Below are 10000 nucleotides of genomic sequence, written 5' to 3'. Positions count from 1 at the left end.
TGGGGAACCAGGGGCCTGGGGAACATTTTCAACACTTTGGGGCATTTTTAAACACTTTGCTCTTTTCCCCCCTCTCCCAACCAGGGGGCCTGGGGAGCCTCCTCCTGCGGGGATGGGGAACCAGGGGCCTGGGGAACATTTTCAACACTTTGGGGCATTTTTAAACACTTTGCTCTTTTTCCCCCTCTCCCAACCAGGGGGCCTGGGGAGCCTCCTCCTGCGGGGATGGGGAACCAGGGGCCTGGGGAACATTTTCAACACTTTGGGGCATTTTTAAACACTTTGGTCTTTTTCCCCCCTCTCCCAACCAGGGGGCCTGGGGAGCCTCCTCCTGCGGGGATGGGGAACCAGGGGCCTGGGGAACATTTTCAACACTTTGGGGCATTTTTAAACACTTTGCTCTTTTTCCCCCTCTCCCAACCAGGGGGCCTGGGGAGCCTCCTCCTGCGGGGATGGGGAACCAGGGGCCTGGGGAACATTTTCAACACTTTGGGGCATTTTTAAACACTTTGCTCTTTTTCCCCCTCTCCCAACCAGGGGGCCTGGGGAGCCTCCTCCTGCGGGGATGGGGAACCAGGGGCCTGGGGAACATTTTCAACACTTTGGGGCATTTTTAAACACTTTGGTCTTTTTCCCCCTCTCCCAACCAGGGGGCCTGGGGAGCCTCCTCCCGCGGGCATGGAGAACCAGGGGGCCTGGGGAGCCTCCTCCTGCGGTGATGGAGAACCAGGGGCCTGGGGAGCCTCCTCCTGCGGGGATGGGGAACCAGGGGGCCTGGGGAGCCTCCTCCTGCGGGCATGGAGAACCAGGGGGCCTGGGGAGCCTCCTCCTGCGGGGATGGGGAACCAGGGGGCCTGGGGAGCCTCCTCCTGCGGGGATGGAGAACCAGGGGGCCTGGGGAGCCTCCTCCTGCGGTCATGGAGAACCAGGGGGCCTGGGGAGCCTCCTCCTGCGGGCATGGAGAACCAGGGGCCTGGGGAGCCTCCTCCTGCGGGGATGGAGAACCAGGGGGCCTGGGGAGCCTCCTCCTGCGGGCATGGAGAACCAGGGGGCCTGGGGAGCCTCCTCCTGCGGGCATGGAGAACCAGGGGGCCTGGGGAGCCTCCTCCTGCGGGCATGGAGAACCAGGGGGCCTGGGGAGCCTCCTCCTGCGGGGATGGGGAACCAGGGGCCTGGGGAGCCTCCTCCTGCGGGGATGGAGAACCAAGGGGCCTGGGGAGCCTCCTCCTGCGGGCATGGAGAACATGGGGGCCTGGGGAGCCTCCTCCTGCGGGCATGGAGAACCAGGGGCCTGGGGAGCCTCCTCCTGCGGGGATGGAGAACCAGGGGGCCTGGGGAGCCTCCTCCTGCGGGGATGGAGAACCAGGGGGCCTGGGGAGCCTCCTCCTGCGGGGATGGAGAACCAGGGGGCCTGGGGAGCCTCCTACTGCGGGGATGGAGAACCAGGGGCCTGGGGAGCCTCCTCCTGCGGGGATGGAGAACCAGGGGGCCTGGGGAGCCTCCTCCTGCGGGGATGGAGAACCAGGGGGCCTGGGGAGCCTCCTCCTGCGGGGATGGAGAACCAGGGGCCTGGGGAGCCTCCTCCTGCGGGCATGGAGAACCAGGGGGCCTGGGGAGCCTCCTCCTGCGGGGATGGGGAACCAGGGGGCCTGGGGAGCCTCCTCCTGCACCAGGGGGCCTGGGGAGCCTCCTCCTGCGGGGATGGGGAACCAGGGGGCCTGGGGAGCCTCCTCCTGCGGTGATGGGGAACCATGGGGCCTGGGGAGCCTCCTCCTGCGGGGATGGGGAACCAGGGGGCCTGGGGAGCCTCCTCCTGCGGGGATGGGGAACCAGGGGCCTGGGGAGCCTCCTCCTGCGGTGATGGGGAACCATGGGGCCTGGGGAGCCTCCTCCTGCGGGGATGGGGAACCAGGGGGCCTGGGGAGCCTCCTCCTGCGGGGATGGGGAACCAGGGGCCTGGGGAGCCTCCTCCTGCACCAGGGGGCCTGGGGAGCCTCCTCCTGCGGGGATGGGGAACCAGGGGGCCTGGGGAGCCTCCTCCTGCGGGGATGGGGAACCAGGGGCCTGGGGAACATTTTCAACACTTTGGGGCATTTCACAAGCGCTTCCCTCGCTTACGGCCACACCACCCTGAATGAGCCCGATCTCGTCTGATCTCGGAAGCCAAGCAGGGTCGGGCCCAGTTAGTACTTGGATGGGAGACCGCCTGGGAATACTGGGTGCTGTAAGCATTTTTTTTTGCCATTATTTGTGGGTAGAAAAGTGAGAAAAGTGACCTAAAATAGAACCGGGACTAGCAGGCAGTTCCCCCCACCAGGCGGCGGCATTTGGGGCATTATTTGTGGGTCAGAAAGTGAGAAAAGTGACCTAAAATAGAACCGGGACTAGGCGGCAGTTCCCCCCACCAGGCGGCGGCATTTGGGGCATTATTTGTGGGTAAGAAAGTGAGAAAAGTGACCTAAAATAGAACCGGGACTAGGCGGCAGTTCCCCCCACCAGGCGGCGGCATTTGGGGCATTATTTGTGGGTCAGAAAGTGAGAAAAGTGACCTAAAATAGAACCGGGACTAGGCGGCAGTTCCCCCCACCAGGCGGCGGCATTTGGGGCATTATTTGTGGGTCAGAAAGTGAGAAAAGTGACCTAAAATAGAACCGGGACTAGGCGGCAGTTCCCCCCACCAGGCGGCGGCATTTGGGGCATTATTTGTGGGTAAGAAAGTGAGAAAAGTGACCTAAAATAGAACCGGGACTAGGCGGCAGTTCCCCCCACCAGGCGGCGGCATTTGGGGCATTATTTGTGGGTAAGAAAGTGAGAAAAGTGACCTAAAATAGAACCGGGACTAGGCGGCAGTTCCCCCCACCAGGCGGCGGCATTTGGGGCATTATTTGTGGGTCAGAAAGTGAGAAAAGTGACCTAAAATAGAACCGGGACTAGGCGGCAGTTCCCCCCACCAGGCGGCGGCATTTGGGGCATTATTTGTGGGTCAGAAAGTGAGAAAAGTGACCTAAAATAGAACCGGGACTAGGCGGCAGTTCCCCCCACCAGGCGGCGGCATTTGGGGCATTATTTGTGGGTCAGAAAGTGAGAAAAGTGACCTAAAATAGAACCGGGACTAGGCGGCAGTTCCCCCCACCAGGCGGCGGCATTTGGGGCATTATTTGTGGGTCAGAAAGTGAGAAAAGTGACCTAAAATAGAACCGGGACTAGGCGGCAGTTCCCCCCACCAGGCGGCGGCATTTGGGGCATTATTTGTGGGTCAGAAAGTGAGAAAAGTGACCTAAAATAGAACCGGGACTAGGCGGCAGTTCCCCCCACCAGGCGGCGGCATTTGGGGCATTATTTGTGGGTAAGAAAGTGAGAAAAGTGACCTAAAATAGAACCGGGACTAGGCGGCAGTTCCCCCCACCAGGCGGCGGCATTTGGGGCATTATTTGTGGGTAAGAAAGTGAGAAAAGTGACCTAAAATAGAACCGGGACTAGGCGGCAGTTCCCCCCACCAGGCGGCGGCATTTGGGGCATTATTTGTGGGTCAGAAAGTGAGAAAAGTGACCTAAAATAGAACCGGGACTAGGCGGCAGTTCCCCCCACCAGGCGGCGGCATTTGGGGCATTATTTGTGGGTCAGAAAGTGAGAAAAGTGACCTAAAATAGAACCGGGACTAGGCGGCAGTTCCCCCCACCAGGCGGCGGCATTTGGGGCATTATTTGTGGGTCAGAAAGTGAGAAAAGTGACCTAAAATAGAACCGGGACTAGGCGGCAGTTCCCCCCACCAGGCGGCGGCATTTGGGGCATTATTTGTGGGTAAGAAAGTGAGAAAAGTGACCTAAAATAGAACCGGGACTAGGCGGCAGTTCCCCCCACCAGGCGGCGGCATTTGGGGCATTATTTGTGGGTCAGAAAGTGAGAAAAGTGACCTAAAATAGAACCGGGACTAGGCGGCAGTTCCCCCACCAGATGGCGGCATTTGGGGACCCGTAGTGTGGGCAGAAAACTCACCAAAGTGACTTAAAATAGAACCGGTGCAGGCGGCATGTTCCCCCACCAGATGGCGGCATTTGGGGACCCGTAGTGTGGGTAGAAAACTCACCAAAGTGACTTAAAATAGAACCGGTGCAGGCGGCATGTTCCCCCACCAGATGGCGGCATTTGGGGACCCGTAGTGTGGGTAGAAAACTCACCAAAGTGACTTAAAATAGAACCGGTGCAGGCGGCATGTTCCCCCACCAGATGGCGGCATTTGGGGAGCCGTAGTGTGGGCAGAAAACTCACCAAAGTGACTTAAAATAGAACCGGTGCAGGCGGCATGTTCCCCCACCAGATGGCGGCATTTGGGGACCCGTAGTGTGGGCAGAAAACTCACCAAAGTGACTTAAAATAGAACCGGTGCAGGCGGCATGTTCCCCCACCAGATGGCGGCATTTGGGGACCCGTAGTGTGGGCAGAAAACTCACCAAAGTGACTTAAAATAGAACCGGTGCAGGCGGCATGTTCCCCCACCAGATGGCGGCATTTGGGGACCCGTAGTGTGGGCAGAAAACTCACCAAAGTGACTTAAAATAGAACCGGTGCAGGCGGCATGTTCCCCCACCAGATGGCGGCATTTGGGGACCTGCAGTGTGGGTAGAAAACTCACCAAAGTGTCCTAAAATAGAACCGGGACCAGGGGGCCTCTTCCCCCACCAGGTGGCGGGCTTGGGGGGCTTGGTTTCCGGGTAGAAAACTCACCAAAGTGTCCTAAAATAGAACCGGGACCAGGGGGCATCTTCCCCCACCAGGCGGCGGGCTTGGGGGGCTTGGTTTGCGGGTAGAAAACTCACCAAAGTGTCCTAAAATAGAACCGGGACCAGGGGGCATGTTCCCCCACCAGGCGGCGGGCTTGGGGGGCTTGGTTTGCGGGTAGAAAACTCACCAAAGTGTCCTAAAATAGAACCAGGACCAGGGGGCATGTTCCCCCACCAGGCGGCGGGCTTGGGGGGCTTGGTTTGCGGGTAGAAAACTCACCAAAGTATCGGCAAAATAGAACCAGGGAAGGGGGGGATGTCGGTCACAAGGTGCCCGAGTCAGAGAACCAGGAAAACGGACATAAATCCAGAAAACCTCGGTGTCTGACTGCTCCTCAAAAAGTGGTCTTTTTGATGTCACGAGCGCAACCACCTAGAGGTTAATGGGGAGGGATGGTGTGAGCGCAAACGGATTTTTCCTAAGTGTGACTGCTCCTCAAAAAGTGGTCTTTTTGATGTCACGAGCGCAACCACCTAGAGGTTAATGGGGAGGGATGGTGTGAGCGCAAACGGATTTTTCCCAAGTGTGACTGCTCCTCAAAAAGTGGTCTTTTTGATGTCACGAGCGCAACCACCTAGAGGTTAATAGGGAGCGAGTACAACAGGGGAGGGAGTGAATGGGCTCGGACTGTGGCCGAGCCTGGTGCCTCAAAATCGGACAAGGTTGGACTGGAAGCCCGCTGAGAACTCTGGTTCTTTTGCCAGACGAAACGAATTTTTTCCGAGTGTGACTGCTCTGCAAAAAGTGGTCTTTTTGATGTCACGAGCGCAACCACCTAGAGGTTAATGGGGAGGGAGTGGAAAAAACGACAAAGTGTTGAGCTCCGGACCGGGATGGCGGGCGACTCGAGCGGTCATGCCCGACTTTGAGACACTTTGTCGCGGTCATGCGAGCGACCTCCACTGCTCCCCGGAGGTGCCCCGGACCGGGTTGGCGGGTGACTCGAGCGGTCGTGCCCGACTTTGAGACACTTTGTCGCGGTCATGCGGGCGTCCTCCGCCGGTCCCCGGAGGTGCCCCGGACCGGGTTGGCGGGTGACTCGAGCGGTCATGCCCGACTTTGAGACACTTTGTCGCGGTCATGCGGGCGTCCTCCGCCGGTCCCCGGAGGTGCCCCGGACCGGGTTGGCGGGTGACTCGAGCGGTCGTGCCCGACTTTGAGACACTTTGTCGCGGTCATGCGGGCGTCCTCCGCCGGTCCCCGGAGGTGCCCCGGACCGGGTTGGCGGGTGACTCGAGCGGTCGTGCCCGACTTTGAGACACTTTGTCGCGGTCATGCGGGCGTCCTCCGCCGGTCCCCGGAGGTGCCCCGGACCGGGTTGGCGGGTGACTCGAGCGGTCATGCCCGACTTTGAGACACTTTGTCGCGGTCATGCGGGCCTCCTCCGCCGGTCCCTGGAGGTGCCCCGGACCGGGTTGGCGGGTGACTCGAACGGTCATGCCCGACTTTGAGACACTTTGTCGCGGTCATGCGGGCGTCCTCCGCCGGTCCCTGGAGGTGCCCCGGACCGGGTTGGCGGGTGACTCGAGCGGTCGTGCCCGACTTTGAGACACTTTGTCGCGGTCATGCGAGCGACCTCCGCCGGTCCCCGGAGGTTCCCCGGACCGGGTTGGCGGGTGACTCGAACGGTCGTGCCCGACTTTGAGACACTTTGTCGCGGTCATGCGGGCGTCCTCCGCCGGTCCCTGGAGGTGCCCCGGACCGGGTTGGCGGGTGACTCGAGCGGTCGTGCCCGACTTTGAGACACTTTGTCGCGGTCATGCGGGCGTCCTCCGCCGGTCCCTGGAGGTGCCCCGGACCGGGTTGGCGGGTGACTCGAGCGGTCATGCCCGACTTTGAGACACTTTGTCGCGGTCATGCGGGCGTCCTCCGCCGGTCCCTGGAGGTGCCCCGGAAAGGGTTGGCGGGTGACTCGAGCGGTCATGCCCGACTTTGAGACACTTTGTCGCGGTCATGCGGGCGTCCTCCGCCGGTCCCTGGAGGTGCCCCGGACCGGGTTGGCGGGTGACTCGAGCGGTCGTGCCCGACTTTGAGACACTTTGTCGCGGTCATGCGGGCGTCCTCCGCCGGTCCCTGGAGGTGCCCCGGACCGGGTTGGCGGGTGACTCGAGCGGTCATGCCCGACTTTGAGACACTTTGCCGCGGTCATGCGGGCGACCTCCGCCGGTCCCTGGAGGTGCCCCGGACCGGGTTGGCGGGTGACTCGAGCGGTCGTGCCCGACTTTGAGACACTTTGCCGCGGTCATGCGGGCGACCTCCGCCGGTCCCTGGATGGCGGGCTCCAGTGAGGTCGGCGGGGGAAGGCTCGGGCTGAGGCCGACTTCGGTGCCTCAAAGTCGGACAAGGTTGGATTGGAAGTCCGCTGTGTTGAGGACCAGTGGCATTCGGCGGTGGAACGCTCAGAACTTGGCCGACATCGGTGCCTCAACGTCGGACAAGGTTGGAGTGGATGACCGCTGATAACTCTGGTTCTTTTGCCAGACGAAAGAAATTTTTCCCGAGTGTGACTGCTCTGAAAAAAGTGGTCTTTTTGATGTCACGAGCGCAACCACCTAGAGGTTAATAGGGAGGCACCATAACAGGAGAGGGAGTGAAAAGGCTCGGAGGGTGGCCGAGCCTGGTGCCTCAAAATCGGACAAGGTTGGAGTGGATGACCGCTGAAAACTCTGGTTCTTTTGCCAGACGAAAGAAATTTTTCCCGAGTGTGACTGCTCTGAAAAAAGTGGTCTTTTTGATGTCACGAGCGCAACCACCTAGAGGTTAATAGGGAGGCACCATAACAGGAGAGGGAGTGAAAAGGCTCGGACGGTGGCCGAGCCTGGTGCCTCAAAATCGGACAAGGTTGGAGTGGATGACCGCTGAAAACTCTGGTTCTTTTGCCAGACGAAAGAAATTTTTCCCGAGTGTGACTGCTCTGAAAAAAGTGGTCTTTTTGATGTCACGAGCGCAACCACCTAGAGGTTAATAGGGAGGCACCATAACAGGAGAGGGAGTGAAAAGGCTCGGAGGGTGGCCGAGCCTGGTGCCTCAAAATCGGACAAGGTTGGAGTGGATGACCGCTGAAAACTCTGGTTCTTTTGCCAGACGAAATAAATTTTTCCCGAGTGTGACTGCTCTGCAAAAAGTGGTCTTTTTGATGTCACGAGCGCAACCACCTAGAGGTTAATAGGGAGGCACCATAACAGGAGAGGGAGTGAAAAGGCTCGGAGGGTGGCCGAGCCTGGTGCCTCAAAATCGGACAAGGTTGGAGTGGATGACCGCTGAAAACTCTGGTTCTTTTGCCAGACGAAATAAATTTTTTCCGAGTGTGACTGCTCCTCAAAAAGTGGTCTTTTTGATGTCACGAGCGCAACCACCTAGAGGTTAATAGGGAGGCACCATAACAGGAGAGGGAGTGAAAAGGCTCGGAGGGTGGCCGAGCCTGGTGCCTCAAAGTCGGACAAGGTTGGAGTGGATGACCGCTGAAAACTCTGGTTCTTTTGCCAGACGAAAGAAATTTTTTCCGAGTGTGACTGCTCTGCAAAAAGTGGTCTTTTTGATGTCACGAGCGCAACCACCTAGAGGTTAATAGGGAGGCACCATAACAGGAGAGGGAGTGAAAAGGCTCGGAGGGTGGCCGAGCCTGGTGCCTCAAAATCGGACAAGGTTGGAGTGGATGACCGCTGAAAACTCTGGTTCTTTTGCCTGACGAAAGAAATTTTTTCCGAGTGTGACTGCTCTGCAAAAAGTGGTCTTTTTGATGTCACGAGCGCAACCACCTAGAGGTTAATAGGGAGGCACCATAACAGGAGAGGGAGTGAAAAGGCTCGGAGGGTGGCCGAGCCTGGTGCCTCAAAATCGGACAAGGTTGGAGTGGATGACCGCTGAAAACTCTGGTTCTTTTGCCAGACGAAATACATTTTTTCCGAGTGTGACTGCTCTGCAAAAAGTGGTCTTTTTGATGTCACGAGCGCAACCACCTAGAGGTTAATAGGGAGGCACCATAACAGGAGAGGGAGTGAAAAGGCTCGGAGGGTGGCCGAGCCTGGTGCCTCAAAGTCGGACAAGGTTGGAGTGGATGACCGCTGAGAACTCTGGTTCTTTTGCCTGACGAAAGAAATTTTTTCCGAGTGTGACTGCTCTGCAAAAAGTGGTCTTTTTGATGTCACGAGCGCAACCACCTAGAGGTTAATAGGGAGGCACCATAACAGGAGAGGGAGTGAAAAGGCTCGGAGGGTGGCCGAGCCTGGTGCCTCAAAGTCGGACAAGGTTGGAGTGGATGGCCGCGGAGAACTCTGGTTCTTTTGCCTGACGAAAGAAATTTTTTCCGAGTGTGACTGCTCTGCAAAAAGTGGTCTTTTTGATGTCACGAGCGCAACCACCTAGAGGTTAATAGGGAGGCACCATAACAGGAGAGGGAAGGAAAAGGCTCGGAGGGTGGCCGAGCCTGGTGCCTCAAAGTCGGACAAGGTTGGAGTGGATGGCCGCGGAGAACTCTGGTTCTTTTGCCTGACGAAAGAAATTTTTTCCGAGTGTGACTGCTCCTCAAAAAGTGGTCTTTTTGATGTCACGAGCGCAACCACCTAGAGGTTAATAGGGAGGCACCATAACAGGAGAGGGAGTGAAAAGGCTCGGAGGGTGGCCGAGCCTGGTGCCTCAAAGTCGGACAAGGTTGGAGTGGATGGCCGCGGAGAACTCTGGTTCTTTTGCCTGACGAAAGAAATTTTTTCCGAGTGTGACTGCTCCTCAAAAAGTGGTCTTTTTGATGTCACGAGCGCAACCACCTAGAGGTTAATAGGGAGGCACCATAACAGGAGAGGGAGCGAAAAGGCTCGGAGGGTGGCCGAGCCTGGTGCCTCAAAGTCGGACAAGGTTGGAGTGGATGGCCGCGGAGAACTCTGGTTCTTTTGCCTGACGAAAGAAATTTTTTCCGAGTGTGACTGCTCCTCAAAAAGTGGTCTTTTTGATGTCACGAGCGCAACCACCTAGAGGTTAATAGGGAGGCACCATAACAGGAGAGGGAAGGAAAAGGCTCGGAGGGTGGCCGAGCCTGGTGCCTCAAAGTCGGACAAGGTTGGAGTGGATGGCCGCGGAGAACTCTGGTTCTTTTGCCTGACGAAAGAAATTTTTTCCGAGTGTGACTGCTCCTCAAAAAGTGGTCTTTTTGATGTCACGAGCGCAACCACCTAGAGGTTAATAGGGAGGCACCATAACAGGAGAGGGAAGGAAAAGGCTCGGA

General features: G+C 58.3%; 1 non-coding gene across 1 annotated transcript; it reads left to right on the top strand.

Annotated features, from left to right (window-relative positions):
• The first annotated feature begins 2112 nt into the window (after positions 1-2112).
• LOC148058424 (5S ribosomal RNA) lies at positions 2113-2231 on the top strand. The gene has a single exon (XR_015709878.1). It is a non-coding gene; the product is annotated as a 5S ribosomal RNA (ribosomal RNA).
• Positions 2232-10000: the final 7769 nt, after the last annotated feature.

Source organism: Callionymus lyra, unplaced genomic scaffold (genome assembly GCF_982586985.1).
Source record: "Callionymus lyra unplaced genomic scaffold, fCalLyr1.hap1.1 HAP1_SCAFFOLD_83, whole genome shotgun sequence".
Lineage (NCBI taxonomy): Eukaryota > Metazoa > Chordata > Actinopteri > Syngnathiformes > Callionymidae > Callionymus > Callionymus lyra.
The sequence above is the reverse complement of the archived record's forward strand: the minus strand, read 5'-3'. Positions and strand labels throughout refer to the sequence as shown.